The sequence below is a fragment of the Elephas maximus genome, chromosome 14, assembly GCF_024166365.1.
Source record: "Elephas maximus indicus isolate mEleMax1 chromosome 14, mEleMax1 primary haplotype, whole genome shotgun sequence".
In the NCBI taxonomy this organism is placed as follows: Eukaryota; Metazoa; Chordata; class Mammalia; order Proboscidea; family Elephantidae; genus Elephas; species Elephas maximus.
In genome coordinates, this window is record NC_064832.1 from 1,349,774 (window position 1) to 1,372,118 (window position 22,345).

General features: G+C 36.4%; 1 pseudogene; it reads left to right on the forward strand.

Annotated features, from left to right (window-relative positions):
• Nucleotides 1-3,317: 3,317 nt before the first annotated feature.
• LOC126058375 (olfactory receptor 6C3-like) lies at nucleotides 3,318-5,483 on the forward strand (annotated as a pseudogene).
• Nucleotides 5,484-22,345: the final 16,862 nt, after the last annotated feature.

A 22,345-nucleotide genomic window follows, 5' to 3' on the forward strand; every position in this document is an offset into this window, starting at 1 on the left:
TGCCAAACATCACCCACCTCTCTGCCGCACAGCTGTAATGGTTAGAGTCTGCCAACAAGGGTCTAGCCTCCTGAAATAGGCCCACACAGGTCCATGCAGAGAGGAAGTGTGTTCAAAATCCATGGACTGTTTATGCCTGGACAGGAGCCACTTCAGTGCTGAGCTCCCCTGGTTAGTGGAACTGGCAAATTATCTTTTCCCCCAATTGCAAATTTTTTCCTTCTCCATGGCTGGCAGGATGGTTCTAGGCACTCAACGGTGCCTATCTCAGGCCCAGGGAATCCAGGTGCTGAAGCTGGCTTATGAGTGGGGGGCGTGGTAAAACATACGGAAGTACTTAACTTTTGCTGAGAGCGCCATTCTTCTCTGGTTCCAAACGTATGAGTAGGCTGTGTGGCTGGCTGCTTCTCCCTAAGGAAACTGTGGCAAAATGCTAGTACCAACCCGCTGCCTCCGCTCCGGAATGATGCCTGAGGGTTTTCCGAGATTCAGGCCCAGTAACTCCTCTCTGCTTCTGTACTGTCTCTTCTTCCCCCTTCCCTTCTGTTCTTTTTCTAAGCTTGCCTTTGATGCTAGGGCTTCTAGCTTGTCATAAATATACTCGTTTCACTTTTTTTTTTTTTTTTTTGGGTCTTTGTTGTATAGAGGGTTCGCCGGAAGCATCTGTCTATTCCACCATCTTAGCTCAGCCAGCGTAAACAAAATCTTTTGGATTCTCTAAAACTAAGAGAAACAGATCACAAATACTAATCCTGCAGTGGTATAATTATAGGTATATGGTTTAACAGTTCTGAAATTGTATATATTTACTAGGTTTAGACAAATAAAGAAGTGTATTTTAATAATGGGAGTCCCTGGTTGGTGCAAATGGTTAGCATTCTCAGCTGCTAACTGAAAGACATATGTTCAAAACTTTCACATTTGTAATGAAGACGATTCTTTACAAATTTGATCAAAATTTCACCTTTTATAAGAAAGTGGGTTTCTTATTTTATTACTCATAAAATATGAAGTAAGGATGAATATTAAGCAACTTATTAATGGATATAAATATTACATAGAAGTCACCATCTTAGGTCCTCTGTGGGATGCAAGGATGAACATAACTCTTCTCAAGAGAGATTTGCTAGAGAGAGGAGTGAGCAGGTTACTGTGAAAACCAAGAACCCCTTCCAGATTTCCCTCATGGTCTATAATATAGCAGAGATGTGGCCTGACTTCGTCTGGTTTCCAGGAGATCAGTACACAGTCTTTGCTGAGGTTAAAAATAGTTCCACATCTTTTGAAGGTTTCTGATGTTCTACTTTTTATGTCCTGAAAAACTGCCTTTAAGCTATTATAAAATAAAATATGATTAGTGTGGGTGTTGCTAGTTGGAAGGTATGCAATGATTTTACATTTTATTCTTCACAACAGAAATTTTACTCTCTAAAATCAAAAGGAGATAGCTGTCAAGATTTTAATGGACAGAATTGATAAACTATTACTACATTCAAAATAGCATTTGAATAGGTGGGAACTAACTGAGTAGGTTAGGAAAATGGAAGAAGTTTTTTCTTAACTTTTCCGGATATCCATTTGGATAAACAGACTTGTGGACAAGATAACTGTGAGACAGAATTACAAGAGAATGAAACATTTTTTTCCAAAAAGCTTAATAACTCAGTGTCGTGGATTGAATTGTGTACCCTAATAATACATGTCAAATTGATTAGACCATGATTCCCAGTACTGTGTGGTTGTCCTTGATCTGGTGATTGTAATTTTATGTTAAAAACTATTAGGGTAGGATTGCAACACCCTTACCCAAGTCACATCCCTGATCGAATGTAAAGGGAGTTTCCCTGGGGTATGGCCTACACCACCTTTTATCTTACAAGAGATGAAAGGAAGGGAAACAAGCAGAAAATGTGGGACCGCATACCACCAAGATAACAGTACCAGGAGCAGAGCGAGTCCTTTGGACTTGGGGTCCATCCGTGGAGAAGCTCCTAATCTGGGGGAAGATTGATGCCCTGAATTTGGACTTTTACCCTACTTCACTGTGAAGAAATAAATTTCTCTTTGTTAAAGCCCATCCACTTGTGTTATTTCTGTTACAGCAGCATTAGAACAACACACTCAGGAAGATAATTTCATGGAAAATCCAATGAGCCATAATCCAGTGACAGAGTTGATAAGATATAAGGTTAGCAGTCACTTTTCAATTTGTGCTTCAGTCAAAATGAAAAATAAATACATTATGCCTCTTTCAGTTCAAAAATAAAAATGTTTCTATTCAAATACATACATGTACATTTTTAGGAAGCCATACAGAATGTGGAACATTAAAGATCGTGATGGAATAAGAAGACAAACCAGTGAGTAATTGAAATTTTTCTATTTTTTAAATAATTGGGTTACTTATTCTGTCTTGTAGCAATTGTATTTAGTGTATTCATATGGTCTTGGCAATTAGACCCATAAATCTTAGGGTTAAAAATTTAAATATATTACTTGTAATAAGGCAACTGATTTCTTACATCCTAAAAAAAATGATGAGTTGTTACTTCAGGCTTCTAAGTTTGACTTTTACTTTTTGGTAAAATAAAGTAGCCCATTTCTGTTTCTAGGAGATAGATTGTCTAATAAATTATCTGAGTGAAAAGAAAGGGCTATGTAATTCTTATGACTGTTTCAACAAAATTGTAATGACAGTTTGCATAAATGGGACATAAAATGACAATTATTTTATTCATTGACTCCCAAAGATGTGCTTTGTTGTGTGAAGATTTCCTATCTGCTACTGTATTTTTAATATAAAAGAACTAATAAATGTGTATTAAAAGAATGCCAACAAGACCTTAAAAATAAGAAAAAATTTGCATGGATTATACAGGATATTTTAGAATATTGGAGATGATGATGCTGATCATGATGAATTATATCTTTCACCTCTTCCCCTTAATACTATTTTTGTCTAAATGGGATTAAAAGAAGAATAATTGAAGAGAGAGAGAGAAATGAATAACTACACAGTGGTCACAGAGCTTGTCCTCCTAGGCCCTTCTGATGATCCTGACCTTCAGATTGTGACCTTCCTCTTTCTATTTATCACATATGTATTAAGCTTCACTGGAAACCTGACTCTCACCACCCTAACCTCGGTGGACTGCCATCTACAGACACCTATGTATTTCTTCCTCCGGAACGTCTCCTTCCTAGAAATCTCCTTTACAACTGTATGCATTCCTTGATTTCTGGGTGCAATTATCACCAGGGATAAGACCATTTCCTATAACAACTGTGCAGCTCAACTCTTCTTTATTTTCATGAGAATGACAGAATTTTACTTTCTGATGGCCATGTCCTATGACTTCTATGTGGCTATCTGCAAGCCCCTGCATTACACAAGCACCATGAACAGGAAACTCTGCTCCCTGCTTGTGTCATGTGTGTGGCTGAGAGGGTTTCTGACCATATTCTCACCCTTTATGCTTCTTCCCCCCCCGGCTTACTGTGCTTCCCAAGTCATTGATCACTTTGCATGTGACTATTTTCCCCTCTTACAACTATCTTGCTCAAATACATGGCTCCTAGAAGTAATTGGTTTTTACTTGGCTTTGGTTACTTTGCTATTCACTTTGGCATTAACGATTTTGTCCTACATGTGTGTCATCAGGACTATTCTGAGAATCCCATCTTCCAGTAAGAGAAAAAAAACTTTCTCCACTTGTTCCTCCCACATGACTGTCATTTCCATCTCTTATGGAAGCTGCATCTTCATGTATGCCAATCCCTCTGCAAAAGAAAAGCATCATTGACCAAAGGAGTTGCTATTCTGAACACCTCTGTTGCCCCCATGCAGAACCCCTTCATTTATTCCCTGAGGAACCAGGAAGTAAAACAAGTCTTCGAAAACTTCCTCCAGAACATAGCGTTTTCTACAAATTGGGAGTTTTTTTTTTTTTTTTTTAGGAAAAATACAGATACATGTGGTTGACATGAGTTGGAATCGACTCCACACCAACAGTTGTTTTTTTGGGGGGGGCGTATAAAGAACAATTAAATATAAACCTGAAATTCATAGATGCTTGTACAGGTATGCTTGTTCTTTTAGAGTCTCTTTACCTGTCACATCATTTGATCTGATATTTTGCAAATCCTTCACTTTAACTGCTGTGCCTGAGTTTCTCTAATGCAGTGTCTATTAACATATTTTAAAATATGGTAAAGCTTATTTCTCCTACTGAATTTTCTGAAAACCTTACATTTTCCTTGAAGGCACACTGTAGTTAAGATGGAGTAAAGTTGTTTTAATTCTGTTTATTTTCTCAGCTCTTAAAAGACACAGGTATTATTGCTTCGTACTTCAAATGTAGTGTTTCAAATGTATGTAATTTCTTGTGTATTTTCAGGGTGAATATTGATAGTGTTTTCAGTAATGTTTATAGAATTTCCACGTTCTGTATCATTGTTCATTAAATTCAGTTCAATACATACTATTGTGTTGCACTTTGAATACAGAGCTTTATACTTTGTGAAATTTAATGTACATTTTCTGGATAAATATTGATCATGATATTAAGTAATTTTTATAAAATTTTCATGTTTTTAAAACTTCTTAGGAGATATTCATAGTTTTTCTAAAACATGCAGAGTAAATGCACTAAAACTAAAACACATTTCACTTCTATTTTTCTGTAAATTATATAAGTTCCGCGTTGCAAACTACAAAAATAAATTTAGGCTACACTATCATTATTTTGGAAAGCCTGGTGGCGTACTGGTTAAGTGCTACGGCTGCTAACCAAGAGGTCAGCAATTCGAATCTGCCAGGCGCTCCTTGGAAACTTTATGGGGCAGTTGTACTCTGTCCTATAGGGTCGCTAGGAGTCAGAATTGACGGCAGCGGGTTTTGGTTTTATGATTATTTTAATTATATGAGCCGCACAAGTTATATGAACAGTGTTGTGATAATGATTCATCTGGCTTAAAATATAAAACATTAATTAATGGCTATATTTTAGAAGAATTACAATTTCAAACTTTCTTTTTCTTGTTCTCGCAAATTATGTTGACTAGAAAATTTTGTTTAACAGACTTCATTGTTAAATTCTAGACTACTTACAAAGTGAAGTATAAGAAAATAAAATAAAAAACTTGAAGTACTTGTCAAATCATGAAAAGTGTTGTTATGCAGATTCTTAGTATAATTCAAATAAGTTTTGGTCTTTATATGTATCTATATGTTTTTAAGATCTGGAACACAATGCGTTCCAATATGAGAAATGAACATAGTGACTTCTCTCTGAGGAATTTAAAACCTGTAAGTCTTGGTGATACCTTACACTTGTCTGTGATTTAAATAGTCTCAGAGATCTTTTACATGTCCCTTTTATTCATGTATTTATTCATCTCTTTATTCCCAAGTTTCAGTATCTACGTAGGAAATGATAATGACTTTTGTGCTTGTTCATATCCAGTGTAAGGAAAACAAGTAAACTGATGATTATAATCCAATTGTATAAAAATTCCATAATATCTCTATGAAGAATACACTGTACAGGCACATGAAAATATTAAGGTTATAAATATAATAGGCTTGCCCACATTATTCAGAATTTGGAAAAAACATTACAGCAATAAGGAAGGCACAATCATTGTTATTTTTATGTATTAGGATTACAGTCATGATAGAGACAGCAGATAAAGGGAATATTTGCTACATTGCAAAGCCTTGCATAACTAGACATTCCATTAATAATTAACATTTAGTTAATACTTAAAAGTATTACACACAAGACCAAGTATAAAAGCTTAACTATTTTTGCACACTCCTATGACATAGTGGGTTCCTTGGGTGGTACAAACTGTTAATGCTGCACTCTACTGCTAAACAAAAGGTTGGAGATTCGAGTCCACCCAAAACTGCTTCAGGAGAAAGGCTTGGAAATCTACTTCCAAAATATAAGCCATTGAAAACCCTATGAAGCACATTTCGATTTTTAGGCACATGGGGTTGCCATTGGACAGCAACAGTTCTTTTTTTTTTTTAACGACATATGTAGTAATCATTCTACGTGACTACATTTTATGTTTTTAAACTTGATTGGCATCTGGCATGCCGGGACAATAGCTGTCATTCTGAGCAAACTAAGTAAACGACAGTCTGCAACTATAGACAAAAAGAAAAATACTTATCCATGTACGTAGATTTGGGGTTCCATCTGAAATTGAGTTAAATTTGGTGTATTCATAATTATTTAATACATTATAAGCAATAAGGTTCTTTTTTTCTGGTTAAATAATGACTGTTATTGAAGTACTGAGTTATGATACCTAACTTTCAACTTACCATCAATAAAAACATAAGAAAATTAGGCATGTTAGCTTTTCCAACTTCAGTGTCCTCATTTTTTTTAAATAAAGATGATAATACTTTAGTTTTTATGCCATATGCTTACTGTGGAAACCCTGGTGGCATAGTGGTTAAGTGCTACAGCTGCGAACCAAAGGGTTGGCAGTTCGAATCCCCCAGGTGCTCCTTGGAAACTCTAGGGGGCAGTTCTACTCTGTCCTACAGGGTCGCTACGAGTCAGAATTGACTCGACAGCACTGGTTTTTTTTTTTTTTATGCTTACCATGAGATGAAACTATAAAAGATATACATGGATTAATTTTTTAAAAGTAAGAAACGTTATTCAAATGTAACACTAGTGTTTAAGAATCCAACAGTATGAAGGGCTTAGGTTTTGCTCCAAATCTATGACTTTGTTTATATGTGAAATAAGATATATATATATATATAATTTTTTTTTTTAGGCACTCCAATCTATTGTGCACAGGTGAAATTTCTTTCCCAGCTCTTAATTTCATATCATGTAAAGCCATTACTTGCTAGTCACATTGAGTTTAGTCTGGTCAATTGAAAAATATCAGTTTCATATTCAACTAGCTTCAGCCAGGCATTGAAATTTGGATGGAGTCTCGGGCTCCTTTCATTGCCTCTTCTCTACTCAGAGATAGTTCGTGATTGGGACAAAGGCAGAAGACAGATGGAAAAGGACAAACACCTTTTATTTATCTGGTGCTCCTTTAAATCTCTTTTGATTAACATTGGATCTTTGTGGGAGGGTGTCTAAATGCAGATACTCCTATATGGTGCATATGAGTAAATTCAATGGACTTCACACAAATTGCGGTGCTACAACCAATCCCTCACCAGTATACACAACATAGAAAATTGCATTAGTGTTCCTTAATCTGGAAGCAGCTAAACTTGAAAGGGTTCTTGCAAAATGCCTAAAGTGTGATTCTCTTTTCTGATGTTTAATTGATCTAAGGGAAACCTGCACATTCTTGGTTTAACAAGTAATAATTGTAATGACTACTTCACTTCTGCTCACTCTCTGTGCCCAAATGTCTCTCTGAAATTCTCTTTCTCTTCTACTCAAATTGAGAGGGCAGAGCAGCAAATACGGTGTGATATACCAAATCATTGTAAAGAGAAGCCTGTCATTCTCAGAAGCACTGCGTATTCATGTATCTGGTTCTCTAAGACCTTTTAAACTTGACCTTGAGAGTCATTGTCAGGTTGCAACATTCACAGAAAATGGAGGGAAAATCGTTTCTAAGCTGATGATGACATGGTTCCATTAATCTTTCTCTTTTAGCAACTCCACTGCATACGGAATAATGAGAGATTCTAGATAATGGTTTCTGGTAGCAGAATCTGTCCAACTGCCAGTTATTTGGCTCTGTAATGGTTGCTTGACCCCCAAATTATCTTGACTGTAGGGCGTTATAAATTGAATTGTGTCTGCCCCAAAATATCTGTTGCAAGTCCTAACCCCTCTACCCGTGGTTATAATTCCATATGGGAATGTGTTTTTTCGTTGTGTTAATAATGTAGCAAAAACAAACAAACATTGCCGTTGAGTCTATTCTGACTCACAGCAACCCTACATGAAAAAGTAGAACTGCTTCACGTGGTTTCCAAGGAGTGGCTGGTGGATTCAAACTGCCAACTTTTTAGTTAGAAACAGAACTCTTAACCACTGTACCACCAGGTTTTCCAATAATGTAGGATGTGTCTTAAATCAATCTTTTTTGAGATATAAAAGAGCAGATTAAGCCAGGGATAGCAAGCATAGTTGGAGAAGGTAGATACCATGCCACTTGAAGATCACCAAGGAACCAAGGAACAGAAGCTGAAAAGAGACAAGGACCTACCCCTCGAAGAGACACAGATAGAACGCCTTCCTCCAGAGCTGGTGCCCTGAATTCAAACTTCTGTCTAGCCTCCTAAAATGTGAGAAAATAAATGTGTTTGTTAATGTCACCCACTTATTGTATTTCTCTTATAGCAGGACAAGATAATTAAGACATGAGGGTTAAGCATTTGATTTTTATAGCTGTGGAAAGTCAACCACAATGCCAACCCAGAAGAAAATTTTCTTAGCATCCTCTTACAAAGACATGAAAACAGCTTGGCACTATTTCCATTTTGCATATCTTTGTAAATTAATACAGTAGAGGAACCAGCATCCAAGTTTAGATGAATGAGGAAGTACACATAAGTGAATTTTCTCATGAGAATTATGCTGTATGACAGTACACTAGGCAAAGGAATGGTATATCATCCCTTTGATTAATTATAAAGACATCTAGAACTGTTTCTTAAACTCGCTCAGCCTCAGATGCATTGGCTCAGTTGTTTATCCTCAGGGTAGATCTGAAAATATAGATAACAAGTATATTCACTCTCAGTTCAGGACAATCCTTGCACAGAAACAACAGGAAAGCAAAAATAATAATAAATTTTATTGAAGATATTGGAAAGTAAAAAAAAAACAAAGTATTTTAGGATTAAAATACAATATATTAAAGAATTCAGAATGATAATCCCAGAAAGGAGGTCACTTTTCCCTGCCCATAATGGACGAGGTAGCTGAACAGATAAATCAGGAAATCTTCCTAATAGGTTAAAAAAAAAAGAACAAAAACTGGAGTATAGGACTTGCCAAGTTTGTGAAGCTAGAACAATTTATACTTTCAAAGTTTATTTAAAAGGTTAAGTCATAGAAATAAGAGTGGGGAGAAGATAGCCTTTACCCTAAAGAAAAGCTTCAAACTACATCAATTCATGGATTTAGATTAAGATGCCTTTGAATATTAGTGTCCCTAATCATCTGCTAGAAAAAAGCATAAAATCTCTGTAGGAAGATATCGTTGCCCTAAACACCAGTATATTTCTATAACTTTGTCACACAACTCCTATCTATCAGAAACAATACCCTGGCACATGAGCAGATAAAGCAATATAAATAAAATCAAACAAAGCTAACAATAAAAACAGAGGAAGAGTGGCTATAGAAAATAGACTCAAAAGGCACAAATGTTAAATTAGCTATGCTTAATATATTCAAAAGATCACAGTAAGAATTGTAATTTTGATTCAAGTTCTTAGAATTACTGAGGAAAAAAAATCTGATATTTAAAGCTCTCCTTAATAACTCAGTGGAGGAGTTTAAGAGCAGATTAACACAGCGAAAAAAAGAGCTAGTGTACTGGAACAGAACTCAGAAGAGTGAATATTTGAGAAATACTAAAGGAAAACTAGGGAAGAGGGTAAGAGACAAAGAGAATAAGGTGAGAACTTCTACCAGATGGATTAATGGGGTTCCAGAAAGAAAAAGGAAAAAAAAAAAAAAAGGAGAGGCAATTTTTGAAGTGATAAACCAAAAAAAAAAAAAATCTGTTACCTTTGAGTCGATTCTGACTCATAGCGACCCTAGACAGAGTAGAACTGCCCCATAGGGTTTCCAAGGAGCTGCTTTGGATTTGAACTGCCAACTTTTTCGTTAGCAGCCAAGCTCTTTTTTTTTTTTTCCTTCTTTTTTGTTTTAATTATTTTGTTATTGTCATTGGGAATATACCTAGCAAAACATACACCAATTCAACAGTTCCTACATGTACAATTCAGTGACATTGATTACATTCTTGGAGTTGTGCAACCATTCTCACCCTCATTTTCTGGGTTCTTTCTCCCCCATCAACATAAACTCACTGTTCCCTAAGATTCCTATCTAATCTTTTGAGTTGTTGTTGTCATTATAGACCTTTTTTTTTTTATTGTGCTATAGGTTTACAGAGCAAATTATCTTCTCATTAAAAAATTAATACACATATTGTTTTGTGACATTGATTGCCAACCCCACGACATGTCAACACTGTCCACTTCTCAATCTTGAGTTCTCTATTTCCATTCCTCTCTGTCAGACCAGTCAGTCTGCTCTTTTTTTGTGAGTTAGAATTTTGTTCTACATTTATCTCCAGCTCTGTCCAGGACCCTCTATTGTGATCCCTATCAGAGCAGCTGGTCTAGGTAGGTGAGCACCATCTAGTTGTGCTGAACTCAGTCTGGTGGAGGTCGTGGTACTTGTGGTCCATTAGTCCTTTGGACTAATCTTTCCCTTGTGTCTTTCGTTCTCTTCATTCTCTCTTGACCAGAGAAGTATCTTAGATAGCCGCTCACAAGTTTCTAAGACCCAAGAGGTTGCTCCCCAAAGTAGAATATAGAACATTTTCTTTATAAATCATGTTATGCCAATTGAGCTAGATGTCCCCTGAGACTATGGTCCCCAGCCCTTAGCCCAGTCATTCCGTTCCTCTGGGAGTTTGAATGTGTCTATGAAGCTTCCATGGCCTTGCCTTGGTCAAGTTGTGCTGACTTTCCTAGCATTGTGTACTATCTGACCCTTCACCAAATTTACCACTTACCTATTGTTTAGTGATTTTCCCTCCCTACTCTTCTCCCTCGTAACCATCATAGTTTCTTTCTGTGTGTAAACCTTTCCATGAGTTTTTCTAACAGTGATCTCATGCAGTATTTGTTCTTTCATGATTGAATTTCACTCAGCATAATGTCCTCCAGATTCATCCATGTTGTAAGATGTTTCACAGATTCATCATTGTTCTTTATTATTGCATAGTATTTCATTTGTGTATGTACCATAGTTTGTTTATCCATTCTTCCATTAATGGGCACTTAGGTTGTGTCCATCTTTTCCCTATTGTTAATAATGTCGCAATGAACATGGGTGCACATATGTCTGTTTGTATGATGGCTCTTATTTCTCTAGGATATATTCCTAGAAGTGGGATAGCTGGATCATGTAGTATTTCTATTTCTAGTTTTTTAAGGAAGCCACCATATCTTTTTCCTAAATGGTTGTACTATTTTGCATTCCCACCTGCAGTGCATAAGAGTTCCAATCTCCCTGCAACCTCTGGAATATGTTAATTTCTGTTTTTTTTTTTTGATTGGTGCCAGTAATGTTGGGGTGAGATGGTGTCTCATTGTAGTTTTCGTTTATGTTTCTCTAATGGCTAGCGATTGCAAATATTTTCTCATGTGTCTATTAGCCATGCGAATGTCTTCTTTAGAGAAGTATCTGTTCATATACTTTGTCCATGTTTTAATTGGTTTACTTGTCTTTTTGTTGTAGAGGTGCTGGATTTTCCTACAGAATTTAGAGATTGCAACTTTGTTGGACTCGTCATGGCCAATTTTTTTTCCAAGTCTGTAGGTTCTCATTTTACTGGGTTGGTGAAATCTTTTAATGAGCATAAGTGTTTAATTTTTAGAAGATTCCAGTTACTAGCTTATCTTCTGGTGTTTGTGTATTGTTGGTTATGGTTTGTATGCCATTTATGCCATGTATTAGGGACTCTTGCGTTGACCTTTTTTCTTCTATAATCTTTATAGCTTTTGATTTCTTATTTAGGTCTTTGACTTATTTTGAATTAGTTTTTTGTATGGTGTGAAGTATGGGTCCTGTTTCATTTTTTACAGATGGACATCTAGTTTTTCCAGCACTAATTGTTAGAAAGACTGTCTTTTCCCCATTTAGTGGACTTTGGGCCTTTGTTGAAGATTAGTTGACCATAGGTGGATGGATTCACATCTGCATACTTGATTCAATTCCATTGATTACTGTGTCTGTCATTGTACCAATACCAGGCTGTTTTGACTATTGTAGCTGTAGAGCAGTTTCTGAGGTCAAATAGTATGAGGACTCCTGCTTTATTCTTCTTCTTCAATAGTGATTTACTTATCTGTGGCCTCTACCTTTCCAAATAAATGTAATGATTAGTTTTTCCATCTTGTTATAGAATGCTTTTGGACTGGCATTGCATTGTACTTGCAGATTGCTTTGGGTAGAATCGACATTTTCACAATGTTGAGTCTACCTATCCATGTACATGGTATGTTTTTGAATTTATGTAGGTCTCTTTTGGTTTCTTGCAGTAGGATTTTGTAGTTTTCTTTGTATATGTCCTATATATCCCTGGTTAGATTTATGCCTAAGCATTTTATTTTTTTAGGACTTATATTAAATTGTATTGCTTTACTCATTTTCTTTTCCATGTTCTTTTTATTGGTGTTTAGGAATCCAACTTTTTTTGTATGTTTATCTTGTATCCCGCTATACTGCTGAATTTTTCTATGAGTTCCAGTAGTTTTCTTGTGTATCTTTGAGGATGTTTGTGTACAGTATAATATCATCCTCAAATAGGGATAGTTTTACTTCTTCCTTGCCTATTTGTATGTCCTTTATTTCTTTTTCTTATTGCTGTAGGTAGGTCTTCTAGCACAATGTTTAATAGCAGTAGTGATAAAGCGCATCCTTGTTTTGTTCCTGTTCTCAGGGGGAATGTTTTCAGCCACTGTGGAGAATGATGTTGGCTGTTGGTTTTGTTTAGATGCCCTTTATTATGTCGAGAAATTTCCTTTTTATACCTATTTTATTGAGAGTTTTTATCAGGTATGGGTGTTATACTTTATCAAATGACTTTTCTGAGTCTATTGAGATAATTTTTTTTTTTTTTTATTGAGATGACCATGTGATTCTTTTGTTTTATTTATGTGGTGGATCACATTGACTGTTTCTCCAATGTTGAATCATTGTTGCATAAAAATTTTTTTTTTCATAGCTGGTATGAATTCCACTTGGTCAAGGTTTTTTTTTTTTTTTAAAATGATGCTGAATTCTATGGGCTAAAATTTTGTGGAGAGTTTTTGCATCTATATTCATGAGAGATATTGGCTTGTAATTTTCCTTTTTTTGTGGTGTCTTTGCCTGATTTTGGTATCAGGGTTATGCTGTCTTCATAGAGTCAGTTAGGAAGTATCCCTTCCTTTTGTATGTTCTGAAAAGGTTTAGTAGTACTACTGTGAATTCTTCTTTGAATGTTTGGTAGAATTCTCCAGTGAAGCCATCTGAGCCAAGGCTCTTTTTTACTGGAAGTTTTTTTTATTACCTTTTCAATCTCTTCTCATTATGGGTCTGTCCAGATTTTAGACCTCAGTTTATGTTAGTTTAGGAAGATAGTGTGTTTCTAGAAATTTGCCCATTTCCTCTAGGTTTTCAAATTTGTTGGAGTATAGATTTCATAGTATTCTGTCATGAACCTTTTTATTTCAGTTAAGTCTGTTGTAATGTCCCCCGTTTTATTTCTTATTTGGGTTATTTTTGTCTTCAACTGTTTTTCTTTTGTCAATTTGACCAATGGTTTGTTGATTTTGTTGATCCTTTGATAGAACCAACTTTTGGTTTTGTTGCTCCGTTCTATTTTCTATTTCATTCACTTCTCTCTGATTTTTATTATTTCCTTTCTTTTCATGGCTGTGGACTTCTCCTGCTCTTCTCTTTCCGTTTGTCCAAGTTGTATAGCTAGTGTTTTGATTTTGTCCATTTCTTCATTTTTGATGTGTGCATCTATCCCTATTGACCTCTGAGCACTGCTTTTTCTGTGTCCCAAAGGTTTTGGTATGGGTTTCCATTCTCATTTGAGACTTTGAATTTTTTTTAATTCTCTCTTTGATATCTTGTATTACCCACTGGTTTTTAAGCTGGTTGTTATTTAGTTCCATATATTTGATTTTTTCCTTGTTCTTCTTTTTATTAATTTCTACTTTGGTTGCTTTGTGATCAGATAAGGTGCTTTGTATTATCTCAGTGTTTTGGGTTTTGTTTAAGGTTGCTTTGTGCCCTAAGATGAGGTCTATTCAGGAGAACGTTCCATGTGCATTGGAAAATAACATGTACTTTGCTGCTGTTGGGTGGATTGCTCCGTATATGTCTATGAGGTTATGTTGGTTGATGGTGGCCTTTAAGTCTTCTGTATCTTTGTTGAGTTTCTTTCTAGATGTTTTGTCCTTTACCAAAACTGGTGTGTTCAAGACTCCTACTATTATTGTGAAGCTGTAAATTTCTTTTCAGTGTTGTTGGAGTTTGTTTTATGTTTTTGGACCCATGTCATTGCTTGTGTAGATATTTATTATTGTTATGTCCTCATGGTGGATTGTCCCTTTAATCATTACCTAATGTCCTACCTTATCTTTTATGATTTTTGTTTTGCAGTCTATGTTATCTGAGATAAATATTGCCTCTCCTGCTCCATTTTTGTTTGTCATTTGCCTACTATATTATTTTCCATCCTTTCATTTTTGATATATTTATGTCTTCATTTCTAAGGTGTGCCTCTTGTAGACAGCATGTTGATAATTTTGTTTTTTAACCCATTCTGTCACTCTCTGTATCTTTACAAGTACATTTAAGCCATTTACATTCAGTATGATTATTGATAGGTATGAGTTTATTGCTGTCATTTTGTAGTGCTTTTTTTTGTGTGTGTGTGGTGCAGATGTTTTCTTCATACCTCTTTCTCTCCTGTACTGAATTCCTTTTGTTTGTGGATTTTTTTCATGTCTCTCACTTTCATAGATTTTATGTTTATTGAGTGTCTATGTTATCTAGTGCTGCTAACAGAAATACCACAAATGTATGGCTTTAACAAACAGAAGTTTATTCTGTCACAGCCTGGTAGGCTAGAAGTCCAAATTCAGAGCGTCAGCTCCAGAGGAAGGCTTTCTGTCTTTCTGTTGGCTCTGGAGGGAAGTTCTTGTCATCAATCTTCCCTGGTCGTGGAGCTTCTCAGCACAGGGACCCTGGGTCCAAAGGACACTCTCTGCTCCCGGTGCTGCTTTCACGGTAGTATGAGGTTGCCATCTCTCTCTCTCTCTTTTATATCTCAAAAAAGATTGGCTTAAGACACAAACTCTTCCTATAGATTGAGTCCTGCCTCATTAACATAACTGCTACTAATAAAAAAAAACCTCATTAACTGATACTAATCTCATCTCATTAACAACACATAGGCAAATCACATCAGATGACAAAGTGGTGGACAATCACACAATACTGGGAATACATAGCCAAGTTGACATATTTTGGGAGGACACAATACAATCCATGACACTGAAACTTTATCTTTTTCTTCTTTATTTTAATGAGTAGGTTTATTAACTTTCTTTGTGATTATCTTAAAATTTACACCATCTTCCTAAGTTTAAACCAGTCTTTTATTACATGATATCACCTTGACTTCCTTTCCATTTGAAAATCGTGTACCTACACTGTTTATTCTCACTTTTATTGTTCTGATGTTGTTGTCATTTGCAGATTGACTTCCCTTGTTCCCTGTTGTACATCTTTTAGTTTTCTTTTGTCCTTTAGTGCTCATCAGCTAGGTTGGCACCTGGCTGATACTCTCCTGTGTCCTAGATTCAGGTTGTTGTCTGATGTCGTTGGTTCGCTAACTGAAGGACTCCTTTTCATAATGCTTGTAAGTTTGGTTTGGTTTTGACATATTCCCTTAATTTCTGTTTATCTGGAAATTTCCTAATTTCACCATCATATTTGAGTGAGAATTTTGCAGGATGTATTATTCTTAGTTGACAAATTTTCTTTTAAGTTTTTATATGTCATCCCATTGCCTTCTTGCCTTCATGGTTTCTGCCTAGTAATCAGAGATTAGTCTTATAGTATCCCCTTTGTATGTGACTTTTCATTTTTTTCAACTACTCTCAGGATTCTTTTTTGTTTTTTTTGTTTTGGCAAGTATAATTACAATATGGTTTGATGACTTTCTTTTGAAGTCTATTCTATATGTGCTTTTTTTGAGCTTCTTGGATGGTCAGCTTTTCATTTTTCATTATATTAGGGAAGCTTTCTGTCAGCAAGCCTTCAGTGATTTTCTCTGTGTTTTCCATTTTCTGCCCCTGTTCTGGAATTCCTGTCACTCAGAAATTCTTGCTTCTGTTTGTATCCCACATGGTTCTCGGGTTTTCTTTATTCTTTTTTCAGATTTTTCTTCAAACAAAGTGGTACCCAAGGATTTGTCTTCGGTTTCACTGATCTTGTGTTCCCTTGTTTCAAATTTGCTCCTAAAACCTTCTATTGCACTGCCCATTTCTAAAATTATTTTGTCTTCTGGATTTCTAATTGCTGTTTTTGTATGATTTCTAATTGTTTATTTATTTTGACATTTTGCTCTTGTATTGTTTCCCCAAATTCTCCCTTTGCTTTGTGTTTTTCCTGATTTTTGTCTGTATTTTCCATAATTTTGTCTATTTTTTCCTTAGTCTTGTCTGCCTTTTCCTTCATCTCTTTCTTAATCTCTTGGAGAGTCCTGAATATTAGACTTGTGAATTCCCTGTGAGGTAATTCCAGTGCCTTTACTTCTACCAGAGGTCATGTGGTGTTTTATTTTGGTTGCTTTTTGGACTCATCCCGTCCTATTGTTTTTAATATGTTTTGATATTGTCTGTTGTTTCCAGGACAGTCAGGAATTATTTTCTTCATTTATTGATTGTAGATTTGCTTGTTTCATCCTGTTTTTTGTTTTGTTTGGTTATATCTGAGCAGGCAGGCTGGGTGTGTTTTGTTGCTTGTCTGTGGGCATACTTCTCACCACCTCGCCCAGGTGGGCAAGGCTGGTTGCTCAGCTATGATGCAGCTGGGAAGGTCCACTAGGGAGGGGAGAGAAGGAAGGATCATTTGCAACATGAACGTGGGCTGACAGGGAAGTGCTGATGTGGTTCAGAGGTCCAGGGATTTGGACTGATGCCTCTCATGGGTACGTCACTTTGTGTGTGGTGTAGATAGGCAGGAGGCAAAGGAGAGAATGCAATGTGTGGAACTAAGCAGGTGACAGAAAGAAGAGAAATAAGAGAGAAACAGAATCAAAACAAAGCAAAAAATGGAGAGGCAAAAGAAAAAGAAGTAAATACAATGGCAGTGTGGTGGAATTCAGCAGGTGGGGCAGGGCATACCCAGGGAGGCCATGTGCTGGTGACTTTCTAGTTGAGAGATCCTAGCTCAATCTGTTGAGAAGGTGCATGGGCAGTGCATGGACCTAGGTGGACTGGAGAAAGGAAAGGAAAGAAGGGAAACAGAGAGAGGAAACAAAACAACAACAACAAAAATAAATATGGTGCTGAAGGAGCCTACTGTTGGGGCAGGGTGGAAGCAGCGTGATGACAAGCTGATGTCTTTCTCACCGGCTGGTGTCGCATGGCCTGTCAGGAAAGAGTGGAGGCAGTGCAGAGCCCAGGTGGAAGGAAGAAGGAAAGGGGAGAAGAAGAAAGAAAAAGAAAAAATATGGTGCTGAGGGAGCCAGCCTGTGGGAGTAGTGCAGACCCAGAGAGGCCGTGTGCCAAAGGCTCTCTAACCAAGTGGTGCAGCAAGCCTGTCAATAAGGAGGGGGCAGCTCACAGGGCTAGGTGGGCAGGAGAAAGAAAAAGAAGGAATGAAGAGAGACAAAAAAAACAACTACTAAAAGGAAAAAAAGCAAAAACAAATAAAAATTGTGCTGAGGAAGCCAGTTGGTGACGATGATGCAGAACTGGGGAAGCGGCGTGCCAGTGTCGCTCTAGCCTGGGGGTGCATCACAACTCTTTGAGAGAGGGTGGGGGTGGCACACAAGGCTAGGTGTGTGGGAGAAAGGAAGAGGAGGTAGGGGGTGAGAGAGAAGAAACTGGAAAAAAAGAAAAGACCAAAGGAAACAAACTAAAACAACATTGTGATTAGGGAGCTGGCTGGTGGGGATAATGTAGGTCCAGGGAGGCTGTGTGCTGGTGGCTCCCTAGCGGAGTGGTGCAGTAAGACTGTTCGAGAAGGAGCAGGGACACTGTACAAGACTAGATGGGTGGGAAACAGGAAAGGAGGAAGAGAGAGAGTAGAAACAAAAACAAAAAAATATGGTGCTGAGCCAGCCAATGGCAGCAGCATGGATCCGGGGCACTCTAGCCCAGCGGTGCAACACTACCCGTTAAGATGGGATGGGGGCAGCACATGGGTCTAGGTGGGTGGAAGATAGGGAAAGAAGGAAGAGATAGAGAAAAATTTGAAAAAAAAAAAAAAAACGGACTGAGAGACCCAGTCAGTGTGGGCAGCACAGAACTGGGGAGGCCATGTTGGCAGCTCTCTAGCTGAACAGTGTTATACGGCCCACCAAGAAGGGATGGGGACGGCACATGGGGCTATCTGAGTGGGAGAAAGCAAAGGAAGGTAGGGAGAGAGAGAGAAGCAGGAAAAAAAATGTTGCTAAGAGACCTGGCCAGTGGGGGTGGCACAAAACTGAGGAAGATGTGCCAGTGGCTCTCCGGCCCAGCAGTGTGGCATAGCTTGTCAATAAAGGATGAGGACAACAAAGGGGCTGGCAGGGTGGAAGAAATAAAAGGAAGGAAAGGAGACAGAGAGAAAAAAACAAAGAAAGGCAATAATAATAATAATAACAAAAATAATCGGCACTGAAGGAGCCAGCTGGTGGAGTCGGGGAGGACCTGGGCAGCAGTGAACTGGTGTCTCTCCATCCGAGTGACTGTAGCCCACTGGAAAATGGAGGAGGCCACGTAGAAGGAAGAAGGGTGAGGGGTGGGAAAGCGTGTATCCCTGCTTGCTGAGTGCTCTAACTCCTGTTGGGAGCCCTATGAAGTTGCCTTCCTGTACTCTTTGTCTGCACTCCTTGGTGGTTATAGTACAAGATGGCGAATCTGTGCCACTTTAGCTGGTAGGGAGCCTCCACTCCACAGTTCTCATTCATTCTCTGTTCTCTGTCAGTTTCTTATCCCATTCAGTGCTTGATCAAATTCTTTCCCTTCATTTGATGCTTAGGGTTCCAGGATTGACATTGGTGCCTGTTTTACTTAGTTTTGGGGGTCTTTGCTGCAGAGGGACAGCATGGTGCTTCTGTCCATAGCACCATGTTGGCTTCCCTATCAGCATCTGTAGCTCTTAACGACTGTGCCACCAGGGCTCCAAGAATTTTTCAAAACAAAACAATAAAACAAACAATGACAATAAAAGCAAAGAACTAGGCACTTTATAGGAAAACTACATGAAATTTCTTAGTGAGAAGATAGTTAATCATGTAACAACTTTTATACTTATGGAACAGAGCTATGGGAAGTTACTTCCCCACGTCCTTCCCTCATAAATAGTCAATTTCATCAATATTTTCAATTCCAGTGTCATAAAGTTTTCAAACAGTCCTCTTATGTGATAAGATCTATAAACTAAGAAGTAAAATCACCTCACTGTTTTTTATATCAGATACATGTATTTTCATTTTCTTTATCGTAAGTGCATATATGTATTCTGTTATTCTTATAATTAACTACATTTTAGCTCCATTAATACTCCCTAATATATTGTATGTGTTTTATTTTGTTTGTTTCTCCTGCTCTCTATCTTCTTTCAAATTAAAGTGTAATTTGCCATTTTTAAAAAATGTTTGGGATGGAAACTTAGATCATCCATCAAGATGGATGAACTTTCAGCCTATTCCTCTGTTCTCATGTGTTTATTTAAGGCCGTACAATTTCTTAGAATGTTAACTTGACCTGCGTTTACATATTTTGATACGTAATTTTATTATTTTCATTTCATTCAATTGTAAGTATTCTAATTCCCATTGTGATTTTACTTTCAACCTATTCATTATTTATAAGTATATTGCCTAAATGTTCATGCATATTTGGATTTCTAGTTATCTTTGAATATTATTAAAAACAGCCCATTTCATTTATATTTACAACTCTACTGGTATAATTTTTTTAAATTCTATGATGTCAGAAAATATGCTTTATTTAACTTAAATTATCTGAAATTAGTTGAGTCTTATTTTATGGCCTAGCATATAGTCAAATTTTTAATAAAAATTGCATGAACATTTGAAAATTATAAGTGTTGTGTCATTAAGTACAGTGTTCTAGTTAGTTCAACTTGGTTGAGTTCATTAATCACATAATTTAAATATTCTATACCTTTATTTTATTTTTGCTTTGTACATAATTACTGAGCTATTTAAATCTCCAAAATTCCTATGGATTTTTTTTTATTCTCTTTGTGGTGCTGTGAATTTCTAATTTCCAATACTTTGACATTGTGCATACCAATTTGGAACTGTTCTATCTTCTTGATGAATATAACTTTTTGTCATTATGAAAAATATCTATACTGATTTATAGTAATATAGCTGAACCAGCTTTTAAAAATATTTTATCACATTTTTGGTAAAAATATACATAGCAAAACACACTTCCATTTAAAAAATTTCTATAGATAATATTCAGCGACATTGTTACATTCTTCACATTTTGTCAACATTGTCATTATTTCCATTCTAGTTGTTTCACTCTCATTAACTTAATACCACTGCCTCACAAACTTCTAATGACAATCCTACTGAAATATAGACACGGATAAATTCTAAATAATGTGACTTCACAATAAAATACCTTATATTATGTTTTAGAGGTCATCAAGTAATAGCAAGCAGAAACAATAACTGCTGAATAGACTCATAAAAACTAAAGAATTTGAAAGAATTCACACAAACTATACTGAAGAATGTTTAATAGTTTGATGAAAGAAACTTTTCCCAGGATATTTAAGTACATATATAAGACTATTGAACAGCAGGAATTTTTTAAAAAATGGGACCAATTGAAATTAAAGTAAAAATTGAGGTAAAAAAATTAAATATACAAGCTACATAGATGATTGACATATTTGTTAATAAATAAAATTGGAAACCATGAGTACATAATGATATTACGTAATTAATGAGTAAGTTGAAAGTGTTATGAAGATTGCTTTATCCAGAGTATTCAAAGTACCTTCCCACAAAATGCTTATTAATTACAAATATAAAATATTACTTTTATGGTGGAGAAGTCTGTCAATCACCACGTTATGCAAGAGATAGGACTCAATGAAAAAATAGAATCACTTCCGTGATTCTGGTGCCAAAAAGTAAATTAATGGAATTTTTTTTTTAATGAGGTAAAACCTCAGAAAAACACAAATCAAGGGACATTATACAGGCTTACCAAAAAGTAATCTCCAACATGCAAGGAAGTTAAGGAAAGACTGAAAAGCCATTCTGTATTAAATGAAATTAAAGTCATGCTAATCAAATGAAAACATAACTCTGAGCTATTTATACCTCTATAAACTTGTAAAAATTGAACAGGATTGGGATATTGGATGTTATTAATATATCAATGTTAGTGTGTTACTGTTCTAATATTTATTAGAAACGGATTCATGTTATTATACAGTAGATATTTTCTTTTTGTAAGGAATGCACACTGCAGTGTTGAGCAGGAGATAGGGCATCAAATGATTCAGGAAAAAAACAAAAAATTTCTTGCTCTGTATTTGTAAGTTTTCAGTTTAAGATGGTTTCAGAATAGAAATAAGAATTAATAGGAGCCATTTAAATCCTCCTTCTCAAGCCTTAGGGTGGGCCACAATCAAGTTAGTGGAATCTTAATACATTGCCTAATGAAGGCAAGAGAAATCTCCTGTTTGAAATAAGGTCTCTGACCAGTAGAACGACTCATATAGCCCCAAAACCCAAAAAACGAAACTGGTTGCTGTTGAGTAGATTCTGACTCACAGTGACCCTATAGGGCAGAGTACAACTGCCCCATAGTGTTTCCAAGGAGCGGCTGGTGGATTTGAACCACCGACCTTTTGGCTAACAGCCAAGCTCTTAACCACTGTGCCACCAGGGCTCCCATATAGCTCTGGGGGAGTGGAATATCGAAATCTTGTTGGCATCCCATATAGAGTTTCAATCGTTTCTAGTTATCTTTTGGGAGAGTGTTCCCTCAGCTTTGTATTTAAATCAATATACAGCTTTGTGGCTTTTTTTTTCTTGATGTAAGTGGTAGGTCCTGAACACCAGTTTCCACAGGAGATTTCTTTTTCTGTCTTCCCTTTATTTCAATTAATTCCCCTGAGTCTTTTATGAGCAAATTGATAAAAGTGTGGCTTTTGTTAGTGGACAATTGTAAACAGAGTCATTCTTTGCTACGAAGAGTGGGTTGTTTAACCTGAGACCTTTCCTAAAATGCCCTTCTCGTAGAGCATCATTTTCATTTAAGTTTAAATATTTAAGGAAAAAAATCAGAAAACCTCTATTTGGTAACCAGAAAGGGCAT